General features: G+C 42.3%; 1 protein-coding gene across 4 annotated transcripts in view; it reads left to right on the forward strand.

Annotated features, from left to right (window-relative positions):
• Positions 1–18,769, forward strand: part of LOC126483719 (membrane-bound transcription factor site-1 protease) — a 132,274-nt gene that overhangs the window by 108,946 nt on the left and 4,559 nt on the right. The window lies entirely within an intron of this gene.

An 18,769-nucleotide genomic window follows, 5' to 3' on the forward strand; every position in this document is an offset into this window, starting at 1 on the left:
AGATCACGTGGCAACAGAAAAGATACAATATGGGTTAGTTTTCCTTTGAGTTGCCTTTTTAATTCAAGTGGGTTTCTTTTGAACATGCAGTTTGTTAAATATTCTATTTTGATTTCATTTATACCCTGTCTAGATACTTCAAAACTAATCTGTGGAGATGGACTCTGCCACAGTAGTTTTCGTTATTTCACATACATCTCTCTCTTCCCCTCCATCCATGAATACACCCTCCGTCCTCCACACAATACCCAAACGATTTCATATTATGTTTACTCATTGTTAATATCTCCTTTATTCTCTCACACACTCTCTCTCTCTCTCTCTCTCTCTCTCTGACACTATCGCCGCAAGTGCCCTTCTATTCCATTCTCCCAAAACTTTATAAAGAAATCTAGCGGTTTCCATTGATGGTAAATTTCCTCTTTTAATTGCTGCTGTCTTTACTATAATTCCTCTCAACACCTATGAAACTGTATTCTTTGATCTCCCCTTCCCTATAATCCATTCTTTGTTCTGAAAACAGTCCTTCCTTATCTCTCAGTCCTAAGATAAAACAAACTGTGGCACACATCTAAGTAAGCAATACTTTGCAAGCATTTCACACTTATATTTTGCACTTCTGCTCTTCTGTCCATTCCTAGATCCCACCCTCCTTCCTGTTACCCGTCCCTTGACATCAGCATCTACATCTAAATGAATACTCTGCAATTCATAATTATGTGCTTGGCAGGGGGTTCTGTCGTCTGGTGGATTAATCTTGTATTGATGTGTAAAATGTGTGGGTTCACATCTCACGTCAGGTGGTAGATTTTTAACACACACAAGTAACTCTCCTTCACCCCTAGTAACGCCAAGTGCAGAACAGCAGCAACCTCTGTAGCTCAATATCCGCAGTAAAGACAACATCGCTTCGCTGCCGACTGGGGCAGAGTGGCATTCGTTTGAGCTGTGACAGATGGAGAAACCTCGGAAGGCAGAGACTCTGTCACCAGCAAGCCGTCGTAAACTAGAAAACATATTTCATTTAATGAACCAATGGCCATGTACGTTCACAAGGCTTTTACTTTATTTGAAACTGAGACGTTGAAAATTGTGGTGCTGGACTGGGATTCGAATTCGATTTCACTGTGTTCCCCAAGATTGCAAACTCTTCTAGGTCTCCTCGAAAGGCACCTACATGGTTTCGAATCCTGATCAGCACAAAATATTCATTATTTCATTTCAAGCCCTAGCATGTGCAGTCCGAACTACTAGTGAAAAATAGTTGCATTTTCAATGTCTCTTCGTGCGTTGTCAGCTGTAACGTGTTCGTTTCAGCTCACAGCCACATGATGAGCTTTTTATCACAACATTACAAGATCAAACGTTATCTTACTTCTTTTCAAGTTCAAACATTCCTCTCCATCCTATTGGCGAAAACAGATTTGGGTTTGATGTTGTGTTCATTGTGATCACCAACGACAATATGTTGTGGATTCAACTTCTAGCCAGCAGAGTATTTTCCATCACATCATTGTAAGTACAAACATGCCACTCCTAGCTATTATTGGAAAAGAATTTGATAGTTAAAGTGTCTTCATGACCACGTGTGCGGGGTTTGAATTCCATTCAGCACAGAACTTTTCGTCGCCTGATGTCTAGTTAAACATGCGCACATCTCGCTACTGGTGAACCAACAATAGCTATTTATCGTCTGTTCCTGGCTAGAAAACAACGGCGCTAGATGCTGGGTTCGAATCCTAGTCAGGCAAAAACAATTCTATCGTCATTTAAGGTTCCGACATCTTGCTATTGGTGAAAACATTTGATATTTAACTTCTGATTTTACGTACTTCGTTAACAGATCAATTAGGTGCTGGGTTCGCATCCTTGTCACAAGCTTTACATGATGGCATTTCTATTTTAAACATGAGCATACCTTGTTCCTTGTGAATGGCACCATATTAAACGTCGTTTGGGGGTAGTTCCCAGGAAGGTAACTGTTATGACAGGATTCCCAGTTCGGAACAAACATTTTCGTCATTTATTTTCAGTGTCTGAATTGATAACTGACATTGGTGCAAACATCTATACTTCATGTCTCTTTATGCCTAGTGATTGGGTCTCAATAAGGCACAAACAAAGCTTAGCTTAATTAGCAATGGCTATAGGTGCTGGGTTTGAATCCAGGTCCAGAACGACGATGTTGGTCATGTTATTTGAAGTTCAAATTTGTGTACACGTAGCTGTTGAGGTGTTACGAGAACAATGATATTACTGGCGATTCGCTGTTAATGTTGAGATTTCCGTAGAGTGCTTGTTGCCGTTAATCGCGATTTTTCACTGGTTCGTCCAATATCCAGTTTCAAGAGCCGCTCGCTGTTGAATGACGTTCAGCACATGGATGGAAAACCTTTTCGAGAGCGAAAAAGTTTTTTTCCAATTGTCATACAGCTTTGTAACTCCATATATTGTCTCAAGTATTTAATTTTGACTAAGGATTACTGGACGATATATGTAAAATAATCTGTTTTCTCAGAACTTTTGGAATGTCACTTGTATAATTAAAGTTAGTTTATGAGTGTTATGGGGTGTCTTATCGCTAAGAACGTGTTTTTTAATATGCTTTGTATGATGATATTAGTTGACACTGACTGCCATAAAGACCTTTGGTCTCTAGTAGTCTCTTGTGGTACCCATTGTGTGTAGTCAAACGACTGTAACCCACGGGGTTTTGGTGTTTAGAGGACCTGCAACACAGCTACATTATGTTGGTTGTATTCGGCAGTGACCCACTTTTTTTGCTGTCAAGTGTACTTTGCAGATTAGGAAATCAAATTACAGCCACTTGGCCATATGTGCCGTTGCTTGTTCTGTGTGACCGTGAGACTTGCTGAGAAACTGCAAGTATTTAACTACAGTGTTTGCCTTTTAAAACAACTGATATGCATTTCTGGGGGCAATTTCATGCCCTTTCACTTTATATGAAACCGAATTACAGTTAAAATTTTGTGGAACATTGTTCCAGGAAACAGCTCTCTAATAATATTACAATTTATTTAGTAAACACAGTCTTACTTTTATTTGTATAAGTTGTTACTTTTTATTTGCAGATGACCAGTTTTGATATCATCATCCTATCTACATTCCTTGGTTGTAGCCGGAATTGCTGGCATGGAGCCAGCCCATCCATGCTATGTTCTCAGTGCCAGCACAGATGGACCTGCTGCATGCCAGCAATTCCTACTGTCACCAAGGAATGATGATGATCTCTGTAATGTGTGCCATTTTCTGTTCCACACAGCTGCGAGAGCTGTTGAGAAACTGCAAGTATTTTGCTACTCTGTTCGTCTTTTGAAACATCTGATATGCCAGTTCTGAGGATAACTCAAGGTCTTTCAGCTTATAATACGAGGTGTGGCTAGAAAAAAACCGGACTAGTACTGGTGAAACAATAAAACGAATGCAATAAGGCTGAAAGTCGCGTGGCCTGTCACGTGACTCTCGCTCCGCCTACTGCTCGAGTTTCATCTGCCTCCTGCACTCAGTCTGCCCGTGGCGTCTGTTTTAAGTAGTTGACGTTTTGTCTGTGCGTCGGAAAATGTTGAGTGTACAGAAAGAACAGCGTGTTAACATCAAATATTGTTTCAAACTAGGAAAATCTGCAAGTGAAACGTTTGTAATGTTACAACAAGTGTACGGCGATGATTGTTTATCGCGAACACAAGTGTTTGAGTGGTTTAAACGATTTAAAGATGGCCGCGAAGACACCAGTGATGACACTCGCACTGGCAGACCATTGTCAGCAAAAACTGGTGCAAACATTGAAAAAATCGGTAAACTTGTTCGACAAGATCGCCGTTTAACAATCAGAGCAGTGTCTGAGTTAACAGGAGTTGACAAGGAAAGTGTTAGGCAGATTCTTCATGAAAGTTTCAACATGAACAAAGTGTGTTCAAAAATGGTTCCAAAGTGTCTCACAATTGAACAGAAGGAACGCCGAAGAATGATTTGTTCTGACATCGTGGAAAACATTGAAAGTGATCCCACCTTCTTACAAAATGTTATTACTTGCGATGAATCGTGGTTTTTTACTTACGATCCCGAAACTAAACGCCAATCGATGCATTGGAAAACTCCTGGTTCTCCACGACAAAAAAAAGCACGAATGTCAAAATCGAAATTCAAGGCAATGATGATTGTTTTTTTTTTTTTGACATCAAAGGGATTGTGCACATTGATTGGGTACCAGAGGGACAAACAGTGAATCAGCATTACTACATTAGCGTCCTGGCTACCCTACGTGAGAGAGTACGGAGAAAGCGGAACGATTTGTGGAGAAAAAAGTCATGGATCCTTCACCAAGACAATGCCCCAGCTCACAGTGCGTTGTCAGTGAAGACGTTTTTGGCAAAACACAACATTCCCATCTTAGATCATCCACCCTACTCACCTGATTCGGCCCCCTGTGACTTTTTTCTTTTCCCTAAAGTCAAGTCAGCTTTGAAAGGAACTAGATTTGAGACTGTTGAAGCAGTAAAAGAAAAAGCGACGGAAGTAATGTATGGACTTACCGAAAATGATCTGCAGCATTGCTATGAACAGTGGAAAATTCGTATGGAGCGGTGTAGAGACCGAGGAGGAGAGTACATTGAAGGAGATAACATGAAATTGTAAATAAATGTTTTTTCCAGCATCAGTCCGGTTTTTTTCTAGCCGCACCTCGTATATGTATGCGTCGTGTACTTTATAGATTAGGAAATCAGATTACAGTTACTTGGCCTTGCATGCTGTTTGCCGTTCCACATGATTTTGTGTTGCTGAGAATCAGCAAGTATATGCTGTACTGCTCTCATTTCATTAGGATAATTCATGCCCTTCAGATTATGTATGTTTGTGTCATTTGCTGTCTGTACATTAGGAAAGGCTGGTATTACACTGTCATATTTCTTTGACAAAGAAATACAGGGTGTACATAAAGTCTGGAACATTTTCAATTACTTATTGCACAAGAATTAAACATTGTACAGACATCATACATATTGGATTTTGAAGAGAAACTCTGAATGTTTTTTTTTTTTCAAACATTCGATATGCGAACCATGAGTTACCCAGCGGATGTCAGTAGGGTAATCAGATTCTTGCCATACCCGTCCCAGCATGGCATCGTCAGCTGTGGCAGTCACTTCCCGTATTCTCTCCCGAAGCTCTGCTACATCATGTGGTATAGGCGGTACATACACCAGATCTTTAATATGTCCCCACAGAAATAAGTCACACGGTGTGAAGTCTGGTGATTGGGGAGGTATTTAATGAAACAGCTCGCTCCACACCTGAACTCACAAATGTTTGCGACTAGCGCTGACTATCAGCAAATTACCAAACTACGCCGTAGCAGTATACATGGGAAAAAAAAAACAACTTTCATGGTTTCTCTTGAAAATGACATATGTATGATATGTGTACAATGTTTGGTTCTTGTGCAATAAATAATTGAAAGTGATCCCGGACTTCATGTACATCCTGTATGATCAAATATTTGTCAGATTTCTTTGACAAAGATCTTTGATGTGGTACTAAAAAGGGGTATTACACTGTCAACATACACAATGCTATCAAAAGTATCCAGACACCTGGCTGAAAATGACTAAAAAGTTCGTGGCACCCTCCATTGGTAATGCTGGAATTCAATGTGGTGTTGGCCCACTCTCGCAGGTATACATTCAGTCAGGTGCTGGAAGGTTTCTTGAGGAATGGCAGCCCATTCTTCATGGTATCGACATCGGTCGGTGAGGCCTGTTACAAAGTCGGTGTTCCAAAACATCCCAAAGGTGTTCTTTAGGATTCAGGTCAGGACTCTGTGCAGGCCAGTCCATAACAGGGATGTTATTGTCATTTAACCACTCCGCCATAGGCAGTGCATTATGAACAGGTGCTCGATCGTGTTGAAAGATGCAGTTGCCATCCCCAAATTGCTCTTCAATAGTGGGAAGCAAGAAAGTGCTTAAAACGTCAGTGTAGGCCTGTGCTGTGATAGTGTCATGCAAAACAATAAGGGGTGCAAGCCCCCTTCATGAAAATTACAGCCACACCATAACACCGCCACCTCAAAATTTTACTGTGGGCACTACACACACTGGCAGATGACGTTCACCAGGCATTCGCCATACCCTCACCCTGCCATCAGATCCCCACATTGCGTACCATAATTTGTCACTTCACACAACGTTTTTCCATTGTTCAATCGTCCAATGTTTACACTCCTTACACCAGGCGAGATGTCGTGTGGCATTTATCAGCGTGATGTGTGGCTTATGAGTAGCCGCTCAACCATGAAATCCTAGTTTTCTCACCTCTCGCCTAACTGTCATAGTACTTGCGGTGGAGTCTGCTGCAATTTGGAATTCATGTGTGATGGCCTGGATAGAAGTCTGCATATTCCACGTTATGACCATCTTCAACTGTCGGTGGTCTTTGTCAGTAAACAGACAAGGTCGGCTTGTATGCCTTTGTGCTGTACATGTCCCTTCACATTGGAAACAGTGGACCTAGGGATGTTTAGGAGTGTGGAAACCTCGCATGCAGATGTATGACACAAGTGACACCGAATCACCTGACCATGTTTGAAGTCTGTGAGTTCCGCGGAGCGCTTTATTCTTCTCTCTCACGATGCCTAATGACTACTGAGGCCACTGATATGGAGTATCTGGCAGTAGATGGCAGCACAAAGCACCCAATATGAAAAATGTATATTTTCGGGGGTGTCCAGATACTTTTGATCACATAGTGTAGTTTTCATCAAAGTTCAAGGTGGTGGTCAATAACAACTTATTAAGTGCTGCAGTTGCTTGTACAGCAATTGCTTTGTGTGTGCCTGTGGAAGAGAAGTGGCTAAAGAAAGGGGAACATATTTGAGTGAAGCCATGTGATTTATGTTGTGATAATTTGGTATAAGAACTGCAAGTGGAGGATGTCAGGTCTTATCTAAATTACTTATGAATGGATGAGAGTGTGTTTTAGTATTTGCTCAGTAAAGTTTCTCCTTGTATTAAAAATCCGAGTACTCACTTGAGGAAAGCTACATAACCAGAAAACATTGTCCCCATAAACACTCCGTTTTCTTACTACAGGAGAGAGCTACTCAAGCTAACAATACAGTGCACATCAACCAAAATAATTCCATAAATGTCTGAAGCGATGTATAAAGCATTGAAAGTGAAATATCTGAAGGTAAATAAATGCTTAGTACACTGTATGGGCATTAAGTACTATTTTTATTTTTGAATAAATTAATTAATAAAAATAGTGTTCCAGCAACTGGAAAATTAATTAAAAGTATGAAACAGATGAGACACTTTTTTACTTGTGCATCCATAAATCAAAATTAGACAACGTAGAATGGAAAACTCCAAGATGTTTCCAGATGCAGAGGTGGATGGATATAGCTGAAGTCACCTTTAGCATATCCCATCTGCCTATCAGCACATGATTAAAATAGCATGCACTGTGACCCTATCTCACCCCCCCCCCCCCCCCCCCCCCACACACACACACACACACACACACACACACATCAGTCACAGCAAAGTTACTAAGAAGAGACAAAGGAACACACCAACTAAACTTTTCAACCATGTTTACAAACACACTACAGATATCAAATAGCTGTAACAATGTCAGCACTCCAAGTGGTTACATTCCGCATTGCAGTGAACAGGAGACGAATGAGGCTTATGATCAAATCTACGGTGACCCCCTGGATTTGTTCGTATTTCTTTGAAGAAAGGTGAAATTTGACAAAGTTCCCTCTTACACTATCAAATTTGTGTAACATAAATATTTGATATATCAGGTTGGACTGATAAATATGATAGTGTAATACCAGCCAAATCAAACTGTATGTATTCGATCAACTTGTAAGCAAACAGGAACCAGGAGCAGGTAAAAGTTGTAGCACTTTCCGACATCACCAAGAGGAGTAGTTAATAATGGCATTGGCAGGAATGTTGGATTGTCGCCATTCCTTTGTGCACGTTTACCTCTTCCTGCGCCCAGTTGTCAGGGCTTCCTGTCTGCCAGGTGTAAATGAATGCCCGTAGCCATCTGGCTGTTCTACCTGCAGGGTGTCCATGTATGCCTGTAGCCGTCTGGGCACTCTACCTGCTTGGCATATACATATGCCCATAGCCAGAAAAGGGTTAAATAAGTAATTATGGCATTCTGTATATTAATTATTATGTGTATATTATCTAGTTCATAAATTTGATTTTAAAAATCTCATATGTTGTGTCTCACTCCTGATAGAGCAGTTAGTGTGAAGGCTTTATAGTCAGCTGATTTAATTAGGAGCATTATGTTGTGGTGGTGTTTCTGGTGGTGGTAAACTGTATTGTCACATTTATGTGACCACCTGTTGAAGGCCTGAATAACCAGTGCAGACTCCTGCGAGACTTGCAGGAAGAGAGTCAATAAGGTTCTGGAAGGTACCACCTTGGATATGGAGCCATAGTGACTCCAGTGTCATGGCCAGCTGCACTAGATTTCTTGGCTGAGAATCCATGGCACCATGGCACAAGCAGTCCTATCGAGGTGGTCACTCAGGTTCTTGATTGGGTTTTAATCCTGGGCATTTGGTGGCCATGGAAGTACAGTAAACTCATCCTGGTGCTCTTCGAACCACACACGTACGCTGCAAGCTTAACAGAGGTACGAGCATACAGAATAGGTTGCCAGATATGAGAGTGGCTCAAAGGCTCCTTAAGTAACAGAACCCAGTATGTTGTCCTCTACGCCAAGTGTTCATCAGAGACGATGATACTGTCAGGAGTGCTCAATAGAGGTGTGATAAAACCACTGTTATTTTCGTTTCAGCACAGGCTTAACATTGCTGATGGTGTCATATTGTTAGCTATGGATGATTCTGAATGCCGGATGGTAGTTCCTTCCGTGCTCTGTCCCCACATACTGGAGTTCCTCCACATAGCACATTCAGGAACATGCAGAACGGAGGCCATAGCACGGCATCGTGCGTACTGTCCTGATGTTGAACCACTGCTAGGCATGCGCCCCCCATTTAGTCCACCCCAGCACAACATTTCGAACTTGTGGCCACACCTTGACCAAACACTATCAAAGAGTGCATTCATGGAGCAATGTGATTGCTTTGGTTGCTAATTGTCGACATCCTCTGTAACCTTCCAATTGTGCCACAGGTGGCTACCTCCACCACAGCAGCTGACATTCGTGCCCTCTTCCACCATATTTCCAATAGAGGGGCATCTTCCACCCTGAGGCATTTGCTTTTCAGGATTTTTGTCACTGCAGTGGCAGTGAGCACCCAACCACCACCCATTGCTATCCCGCGACATTCGAAACACAGGTGCACAAGATAATGACTTCAGCCGACTCTGGGGAAGCATTCACCAGCTTCTTCACCATGTACCGTTTCACCTTGTAAATGGACATAGCCCAGTCAAAATTCACACCAGCACAGACCCCGCACTATCTTCAACCTGTTGCATCTTATTCGGTAGGTCCACCACCCATGACCCCATCATTATTACTCCCTGAACTTCCATTTCTTGGCTGGCACTTTCAGCTGGGGCCTGGATGGGCCCAAGATGCCACCATCAGCAAAATGGAGGGGCAAATGTTTGAGGTTGCGGGCAGCCAGGAGCATCTGATCAGGCATCAAAATCAGCTCCAACCACAACAAGACATACCGCCCCCTTCTTCCCTTCAGCTGTCGACTGGGCAAGATCTACACAACAGTGCTCAGGACAAGCCTGCTGAGCAGCCTGCCTGCTACCACTACAAACTCCGCCCTCATGATACATGTCAAAAAGAGATCGACATTGACTGGCAGTGAGAGCCAAAGGAGCTGGAACCACTTCCACTCCTGAGCCACTTTAGGCTCCCACCAACACCAGTGAACCTATTACCACATAGTCGACGAAGGTGGAGATTTTTCAGACTAAGTTGACCAGGGAGGCCGAACCATTCTTCCCATCTCCACACGTGCGGCATCCACTACCTGCAGGCAAGACCAGAATCTGTCAATTGGTCAGAAGTCCCACTGTCTGTATCTGACCTAGCCAATCACATCATGGAACTACCATGGGAGCTTTTGGCTAGGATTCTGGCAATTCTCTCTCTACTTCCTTGCTGAAGCTGGCATAAGCTGGGCAATTTTCGATCCTACATGCCAGTTAAAGGGGGGAAGGGGTTTAATATTCAATAGTGATTCCGATTCCTGGGCCAGGCTAAGTAGTGGCATGAAGGATAGGTCAGGCATTCAGGTTAGGACTACATGTTCCAACCTACATGAGCCGTGCCGCAGCAGCCACAAGCAAGCCACTGACATGACAGAGCCTGTAAATACTGCAGCCCCACTCTCGTCAGTTAGTTTCATTAGTTCCTTGAAGCCTTAGATATTTGCCATTTTTTAGTAGAGTGGTTGATCTTGCCTGTATTACATTTTCAATTCAGATTGGTCCCTGGGCTTTTTGTGAATGCTTACAGTGACTTGATATGTTCTGAACTTTGTGTTGGCCTCGGGAACTGCCTGATTGTTCCACCATTTGTTACAGCCAGTGTGAGTGATCGTAGACTGTGTTCTACCTATACACAGAGTGAGATAGAACAAATAGTGTACATACTGAAAAGATTGTCTTCACTTACACGTTAGCTTCTTGGCTGGAGGTCTGTCTGTGGGTCGCACCATGTGATCCAGTACAATGAGTCCATCATATAGCAAAATGTAACTTTGATTTAATAGAAAATCTGGAGAAAATAAGCTTACAAAGCAGGCATATAAGAGGAAAAACTGTACAGAGCTGGTAGAAGGGCCCAAGCGACAGAATCAGCTGCTTGGAGTGCCACGCTGAGAGGGGTGCCAAAGGCAAAACTAGTGAAAAATTTGTACGTAGGGTGTATCATAATTATTACCGAAAACAATCTGTTAGCACACTCACTACATTTCGATTTGTTCTTAAAGGTCATACCAAGAACCCAAGGAACAGTGACTGCAGTTAGAGGGAAGAATTGGGAGGAGGTGGGGGGGGGGGGGGGATATGCCGCTTGCATGGAAAAATGAAGGGGGAGGGGCAAATGATATTTCATGTGTGTGCAAGAATGTTCCCAAACTGATCCTGAGACTATGACACATTTTACATGAGAAAGTTTCATACCTCCTAAATTGGTAAGAGATGGAACTGATCCCCCATGGTACACAAAACAGGTCCGAATGCTGTTGCAGAGGCAACGGAAAAAGCATGCGAAGTTCAGAAGAACGCGAAATCCCGAAGGTTGGCTAAAATTTACAGGCGCGCGAACTTTGGCACAACGAAACATTGTCTCGAAATTTGGTAGAAAATCCGAAGAAATTCTGGTCGTATGTAAAGTACACAAGCGGCAAGACACAGTCGATACCTTCGCTGCGCAGTGCTGATGGTACTGTTGCCAACGACTGTGCCGCTAAAGCGGAGTTATTGAACACAGTTTTCCGAAATTCCTTCACCAGGGAAGACGAATGGAATATTCCAGAATTTGAAACATGAACAGCTTCTAGCATGAGTTTCTTAGAAGTAGATACCTTAGGGGTTGCGAAGCAACTCAAATCGCTTGATACGGGCAAGTCTTCAGGTCCAGATTGTGTACCGATTAGGTTCCTTTCAGATTACGCTGATACAATAGCTCCCTACTTAGCAATCATATACAACCGCTCGCTCACCGATAGATCTGTACCTACAGACTGGAAAATTGCGCAGGTCGCACCAGTGTTTAAGAAGGGTAGTAGGAGTAGTCCATCGAACTACAGACCTATATCATTGACGTCAGTTTGCAGTGGGGTTTTGGAGCATATACTGTATTCAAACATTATGAATCACCTCGAAGGGAACGATCTATTGATATGTAATCAGCATGGTTTCAGAAAACATCGTTCTTGTGCAACGCAGCTAGCTCTTTATTTGCATGAAGTAATGGCCACTATCGACAGAAGATCTCAGGTTGATTCGGTATTTCTGGATTTCAGGAAAGCTTTTGACACCGTTCCTCACAAGCGACTTCTAATCAAGCTGCGGGCCTATGGGGTATCGTCTCAGTTGTGCGACTGGATTCGTGATTTCCTGTCAGGAAGGCCGCACTTTGTAGTAATAGACGGCAAATCATCGAGTAAAACTGAAGTGATATCAGGTGTTCCCCAGGGAACCGTCCTGGGACCTCTGCTGTTCCTGATCTATATAAATGACCTGGGTGACAATCTGAGCAGTTCTCTTAGGTTGTTCGCAGATGATGCTGTAATTTACCGTCTAGTAAGGTCATCCAAAGACCAGTATCAGTTTCAAAGCGATTTAGAAAAGATTGCTATATGGTGTGGCAGGTGCCAGTTGACGCTAAATAACGAAAAGTGTGAGGTGATCCACATGAGTTCCAAAAGAAATCCGTTGGAATTCAATTACTCGATAAATAGTACAATCCTCAAGGCTGTCAATTCAACTAAATACCTGGGTGTTTTAAAATCACAAACAACTTCAGTTGGAAAGACCACATAGATAATATTGTGGGGAAGACGAGCCAAAGGTTGCGTTTCATTGGCAGGACACTTAGAAGATGCAACAAGTCCACTAAAGAGACAGCGTACACTACACTCGTTCGTCCTCTGTTAGAATATTGCTGTGCGGTGTGGGATCCTTACCAGGTGGGATTGACGGAGGACGTCGAAATGGTGCAAAAAAGGGCAGCTTGTTTTGTATCATCATGTAATAGGGGAGAGAGTGTGGCAGATATGGTACGCAGGTTGGGATGGAAGTCATTAAAGCAAAGATGTTTTTTGTCGCTGCGAGATCTATTTAAAAAAATTTCAGTCACCAACTTTCTCTTCCGAATGCAAAAATATTTTGTTGAGCCCAACCTACGTAGGTAGGAATGATCATCAAAATAAAATAAGAGAAATCAGAGATCAAACAGAAAGGTTTAGGTGTTCGTTTTTCCCGCGCGCTGTTCGGGAGTGGAATGGTAGAGAGATAGTATGATTGTGGTTCGATGAACCCTCTGCCAAGCACTTAAATGTGAATTGCAGAGTAGTCATGTAGATGTAGATGTAAAGTTGGTGTTCCATACTGGCCCAAAGCAAATGTTTATTTATTAGCAATATTTGAACAGTTTATTACAGAATATCTGATTCTGTGCACTGTGGATTATACTCGAGGCCACCATATCACACCAGAAATACCGTAACATTCCAAGCTGTGGATTGAAGCCAGTGACTTTCTAACTTTTCAGTTAAATGTCTTTCTATATCTTCATAGTGATGAAAATTGCTATATGTTGTTTGAAATACTAGTACTTCTTGTCTAATGTAAACATTTTGTGGCCGCCATTCCTGGGACAGTTTTGTAGAATACTGTCACCCACCTATAATGAATGAAAGTTAAATGCAGCTACAAGATAAACAGAAAACTTGCTGTCTGGTAATTAAAACTAAAAGATTGAAAGAGCCTAAAAGCTTTTTCCGACTCAAGATGAATTTGTTCTGATATTATATGTGCTACTGTATTAGATTGGAAGCTGCACTGTTACATCGTGGAGATTGTCATGATGCACGTGAACAAAGAACTACCACATATTCCATTACTATACACTGAGGTGACAGATGTCATGGGATAGCAATATATACATATACAAGTGGTAATAGTGTCGCATACACAAGGTATAAAAGAGCAGTGCATTGGCAGAGCTGTCATTTGTACTCAGGTGATACATATGAAAAGGTGTCCAAAGTGATTATGGCTGCACGATGCAAATAAACAGACTTAGAACACGGAATGGTAGTTGGATATAGATGCATGGGACATTCCATTTTGAAAATCATTAGGGAATTCAATATTCCAAGATGTTAAGAGAGTGCTGAGAATGCCAAATTTCAGGCATTACTTCCCACCACAAACAGCACAGTGGCCAACAACCTCCACTTAACGACTGAGAGCAGCATTGTTTGCATAGAGTTCTCAGTGCTAAGAGACAAGCAACACCGCATGAAATAACTGAGAAAATCGGTGTGGGGTGTACAACAAATGTACCTGTTTGGACAGCGCAGTGAAATTTGGCATTAGTGGGCAATGGCAGCAGACCGACACAACATCGCTGCAGCACCTCTTCTGGACTTGTGACAATATTGGTTGGACCCTAGATAAATGAAAAATGGTGGCCTGGTCAGATGAATCCCAATTTCAGTTGGCAAGAGTTGATGGTAGGGTTCGAGTGTGGCATACACCCCATGAAGCCATAGACCCAAGTTGTCAACAAGACACTGTAAGCTAATGGTGGCTCCATAATGGTGTGGGCTGTGTGTACATGGAGTGTACTGGGTCCTCTGTTCTAACCGACCGATTGTTGATGGAAATGATAATGTTCAGTTACTTGGAAGACCATTTGCAGCCATTCATGGACTTCATGTTCCCAGCAAACAATGGAATTTGTATGGATGACAGTGCACCATGTAACCAGGTCACAGTTGTTCGTGATTGGTTTTAAGAACATTCTGGAAAGTTTAGGCAAATAATTTGGCCATCCAGATCACATGACATGAATCCCATCGAATATTTATGGGACATAAAATCCTGCACTGGCAACAGTTTCGAAATTCTGAATGGGTAAGGAGGCAGCAATATTTCTGCAGGGGCTTCCAACAACTTGTTGTGTCCATTTCATATTGAGTTGCTGTACTAAACCAGGTGAAAGGAAGTCTGACACGATATTAGAAGGTATCCCATAACTTTTGTCACCTCTGTGTATAGTACTGTGTTCACCAAACATCAGTGCTGTGAATTGTTTTAATTGTACAATCAATTCCCTGCCAGATAAGAGGACTGAAATTAAGTCCAGCTGTCTTCTGACAATTCACAGTTGGAGGATGTTGTGGTATATGTCATTTTAGTACATGATGCCTGAAATGTCCTTTGCTGAGTGGTGGTGTACCTGGCAGTATTAAAAGACACACATTGCAGAAACAACTGTTCATTTATTAACATGAACTAACTTAAGTACAATTTTTGAGAATGAATGTACGAACAATTAGATAGCAACTGAAACATTGATCCTTGATGGCGCCTAACCGTTGCTCGCTAAGACAAAGTCCATGCACTTATGGTGAGGAGCAGGGAGGATAAATGACAACATGGTCCTACAAAGCTTGGAGCTTGTAGGCAGTCAACAGATGAGCAGCAAGGTGCCATAACAATACAGTTCCAGGAGACGGTGAGCTTGTGGACTCAGCTTCTCTGAAGCGGTGCTCTTAGGAGTAGTGGGTGGAAGTCAAGTCTCAGTACCTGTCTGATGGAAGTCTACATGCTCAGTGTCACATGGACACGTGACAGTGCCAACACGAATAGGTGCTTGTGACTGCAACACTTTGGCAACTGCAGGACCTTTGATGGTAAACAGCTCAGTCGCTCTTCTCCAGGGTGAGACAAGAGACATATCTGGTCCACAAAACACATACATAAGTATGGTGGCTAAATATGTGGGGACGCAACCACACATATACCACTCTCCTCTCCCCTTAAAATGAGATGGTGCAACCATCTCGGAGAAGTGCAGCATCCAAGTCAGGAGGCAAAACACAGCTACCAGTGCAGACTGTTGCAAAAACTGAAATGAAACGACAGTACAGCCATTGTGGAAACTTGCCTTAAAAGTTACCAAGATGCCATATACTGTAACATACCTTGCATCCCACAAGCATTGAATAAGACCAAAACAGTATCCAGAAAAAGAAACCCCAGAATTGACATGAACATCTGAATAAGACTGTAAGGTACAGCAAACAAGACTGCCAAGCATGTCGTGCTGGAGGATTGACATCTGAGACAAGAATAGAAAAAGCACATAAAAATTTCACATAGGCAGATGAATATACTGAGCTAAACTACTAAACAACACAAGAAAACGATCCCAGCGAAAGAAACATCGTGCCCTCGTAGGGGAACAGCAGCTGGCCGTCACAGATGACATAGAAGGCTGGGTGCAGGCAGTGTTTGTGGTGAAATTTCCACAAAGGCACAACCCAAGACCCAGAAGAGCAGGGGATCAGTGACACCAGTGCCGATGATGAGACCAGCAATAACGGGGAAAGTGGTGGTGGTGGTGGTGGTGGCATTGGCATCGGCATCGAGAGTGCCGCCTCTGGAGGAGTTGGTTTGATTGTCGAGAGGCCGGCTGTCACGGGACCAGCGACAACTACATAGATGAGAGAGCTGGCATCAGTGTCGACAAGGCTGCTGATGACAGGAGGGCCAGCCATAACAAGGCTGGTGACAATAGGACTGACAAGGAGTAAGTTGACATCATCAGTGACATGGTTGGTGATAACAAAAGGGCCGACTGCAACACAACTGGTAATGACAAGAGTGACGCCAAGAGAGTCAGTGTCCGATGGCATCACATGCAAGGGCAGTGCTTTTGGCATAGGAACTTCTGCCATAAAACTCTGTGAATATGAAACCGAGTGCTGCACAACACAGCAACATTGTAAACAACTCTATTGAAAGTGGCCCGTCAGGCCCCACACAAAACATGTTGACACCCAGTCTGGACTCTGTCTATGATCAAGCTCACTTGAAAACTGAGGGGAAGACTGTTTGTCAGGAACCAAGAATGTGGTGTGCGAATGGCCCAGACAGAGGGGACTGTTACTACAAAAATGCTCATCTAACTGTTCCACTAATAAATCAAAGTCTGCTGACAAGAGTCTGGAAAAAACTGACAACACAAATGAAAGATTTCCGTTCTCGCACTTCCTATAAAGTGAGTACTGTGCTGCAGACCTTGGATGTCGTATATTCTAAGTGCATCTCCAGTTGTTGACAGCGTGTGGCCCAGTTCTCTGTCTGGCTGTCAGACATCTAAAAAATTCAGTAGGAATGCTGGAGCAGCAGGCTGAGATGAAGCCTTTGTATTCAAAAACTGAGTAAGCTGAGTTACATTCTGCAACAGTTTCTGAATTTGCCGCTCCTGTAACTGAATAATGTGAGTCAGAGACAGCTCTGATGATTGGACAGACACAATAATACTAAGTGACATTTAAACCTGATGCGAATGTACACTACCAGCAAACCCAAACTTTTAGATACTGAAGACAGCCCAGACTAACAGCATTAGTGAGGGGAATCAAACTTGTACAACACATGAATGGACTGCCTAAACTGTGTAAAAAGTAGAACAGCTACTAAAATCAACTTTCACAAATTTGCAACAATTGAGAAACTATAACACCATTTGTAAAATGAACACCAGCCAAAATCGGATCAGTCAAATTGACAATGATACAATAAGCACAAATATGCCACCCCATCAAAGTGAACTAGCACACACACAAATTACCAGTGACTGGAAAAACCCTCAAACATCTTGAAAACGAAACTGCACTCCAGCAGAACTAACAAATACACTTTGAGAAACATGAAAATGCACATGAGAAACAGCTTAATCGCCATAACTGATAATGGCAGATGAGAGAAGAGCACTGATAACCACACGAAACCATTATTCTCGTCGACATTATCAAAGTGTCTTTTTGCCAAAGGTCTAGCTGGCAGTATTTAAATACACACCTTGCGATAACAATTGTTTATTTATTAACATGAACCAAGTACAACTTCCAAGAGCCAATGTCCACACTACTAGATAGTAACTGAAATGTCGATCCTTGATGATGCCTTATAGGTCCTCACTAGATGAAGTCCATGCACATAGTGGCGAGGAGCATGGAGTATAGACACTGACATGGTCCTATGAAGGTGGGAGCTTGTAGGTAGTCAACTGATGAGCAGCAAGATGCCATAAAAACACGGTCCCATGAGGCGATGAGCTCGTGGGCAGTATACATGCAGCTTCTGCAACTGATGCCCTCGGAAGCAGCAGACGGAAGTCCAGCAATGTATGGTGTTCATGGCAAGGCCAAGCCATTTTTTTTTTTTTTTTTTTTTTTTTTTTTTTTTTTTAAAGTACACTCCAAGCCCAAAGCAGAGCATCTGAGTCTCTGTGCAAAAGCATCTTAAATAAAACTTTTGAGTTTTGTTGTTGTAAACTTGTACCTTAGCTGCTTTTATTTTTAAGATTTTCTCGAAAGACAGAGTATGAGCTAATTATTATTCTTAAATACTTGTGGTGCTGTGTTGTGCCTTGGACCATTGACATTAAAAGGCATCTGGAAGACAGTGTTGTCCATCTTGTTGTTTATATGAAAGCATCTACATTCATACTCTGCAAACTACTGTGAAGTGTGCGGCAAAGTGTACTTCCCACTGTACCAGTTATTAGGGCTTCTTTCCACTCCACTCACATATGGATCATGGGAAAGATGACTGTTTAAATGCCTTGTGTGTGGTTTTATTAATCTACTCTTGTTCTCTCAAAGCCTAGAGAAATTATACATAGGAGATAGTAGTACATTTCTAGAATCATTATTTAAAGCCAGTTGCTGAAACTTTATAATTAGGCTTTCTCAGGATAGTTTGCATCTATCTTCAAGTGTGTTCCTGGTCAAATCAGTGTTTCTGTTACTTAGTTGTTGTCTTCATTTCCAAAAATAATTATTTAAAAGAGTATAATGTTCAGTTAGTATAGTCCCAATTTGCTGAAGGCTTATAGGTGTTATTGCAAATGTAGGTCTCATGATGATTACAGAACTCTATAGATGGCAAGGCAGATATGTATAGGTTTAAAGGAAGGGGTGTCAGTGCAAATCGTTGTAGAAATCAATAATTAGTTGTCTTTCTTATGAAAGTGG

The sequence above is a fragment of the Schistocerca serialis genome, chromosome 6, assembly GCF_023864345.2.
Source record: "Schistocerca serialis cubense isolate TAMUIC-IGC-003099 chromosome 6, iqSchSeri2.2, whole genome shotgun sequence".
Lineage (NCBI taxonomy): Eukaryota > Metazoa > Arthropoda > Insecta > Orthoptera > Acrididae > Schistocerca > Schistocerca serialis.